The following is a 1527-nucleotide window of genomic DNA, read 5'->3' as shown; positions in this document are numbered from 1 at the left end:
TCAACATCCTATTTTCACAGACGGGTTAGGAATAGGATTGATGGTGTCCTTCCCATTCTCAATTGAGAAGGCAGGTCCTAAAATGGAAGAGGGACACATTTTATGAGAAAAGAACAGTATCAAAACAGTAGGCCGTGGCAATTGACTCTTAAAAAGTGTGCCATCATGTCTTACAAAGCTTGAAAGCCAAATTGGGTAATGCACAACAGATGAATTGTCATATGGCGTATTTGGATTGTTGGTGTCCTGTTTCTGGAAGTATAGATGGATATGAGTATATGTGAAAGTGCTTCTGATACTTGTTGATGTTGTTGAGGTAAGATAGCGCAATTCTTAAAAGGTGTCGATGAATTTGATTTGATATATGGGCACTTGACCATGAGAGTGAGAGGATAGTTTTCCCCAATTGACCAATAGATCTTGACATACTGGTCCCTGTCACTCCTGTTGTGCTCATGGTAGATGCCCAGTGTGTGGACATGTGAGTAAAACTCATCCAGTTTTACTCTGAATGTCAATGTAGTCTGACTGGCCACTCCAGAGACCAAATCGAATACAGGTTCTTGTGTGAAATGATTTCATGGACGTCTCAATCATAGCCTTTTCGGGGTCATCTGTGATGAAGACCAATAAGACTTCTGTCTCACTTGCGTTATCACATCATAACATCAGATTATGTGTGTTCATGGTTTAAGAATAAATAATGAACGTGCTATGTCAATTTATAAATAAAATGAAATAATTATTTTCACTTACAGAAGTAATCGTCTTATGATATAACACCTCCACCAGTCCAGAGGAGGATTTGGTCCATCTGCAGTAGTTGCTGTTGCACCAACACTTCATGGCGTTTCTGGTCCTGAGTATAGCTACATCTCCCTCCATCAGCATCTGGCTCATCCCTTAGTGCAAAGAGTCAAGTGGATGGCTCATCCCTTAGTGCAAAGAGTCAAGTGGATGGCTCATCCCTTAGTGCAGAGTCAAGTGGATGGCTCATCCCTTAGTGAAAAGAGTCAAGTGGATCACATAACAAAGATATGGATTGTAGATGTTATGTTAATCAGATACTGACTTGTGAGCTTATGAGTAAATCATATGTACCTTTGTTTTCCTCAAGGATCCTTGTAGTGATGTCTAAAATATTAGATTATTTGGTAATGACATCTGAACAGGAGTGTAGTTACATGGCAGCTGCCATACTGCAGAATTTAAATATTTCTTGCTAGTTCAGCATTGTGTTTCTAGCTAGTGTTGTAAATTGCACAAATAATATGTACCTTTTCAATATACAGTAGACTGGATTATTATATAGCACTGCACAGTATTGTGCATTTAAAGTGAAGACTTACCATCCTCAATGGGCCATTCTTGCAGAGAAGACAATCACTGTGTGAGTGATTCTGAACACTACAGTGAGTTGAGAGTTTAGATAGGAGCTCAGCCGTGCTGAGGACTCCAGCTTTTACAAGGGGATAGTGGGCCAGGCAGGAGCAAGGCCAAGATGGCGAAGTTGAGGCTCTGGTCCAT

General features: G+C 40.4%; 1 pseudogene; it reads right to left on the bottom strand.

Annotated features, from left to right (window-relative positions):
- Positions 1-1527, bottom strand: LOC139551866 (high choriolytic enzyme 1-like; annotated as a pseudogene).

The sequence above is a fragment of the Salvelinus alpinus genome, chromosome 24, assembly GCF_045679555.1.
Source record: "Salvelinus alpinus chromosome 24, SLU_Salpinus.1, whole genome shotgun sequence".
NCBI lineage: Eukaryota > Metazoa > Chordata > Actinopteri > Salmoniformes > Salmonidae > Salvelinus > Salvelinus alpinus.
Note: the sequence above shows the minus strand (reverse complement) of the source record. Positions and strands in the feature narration are given on the sequence as shown.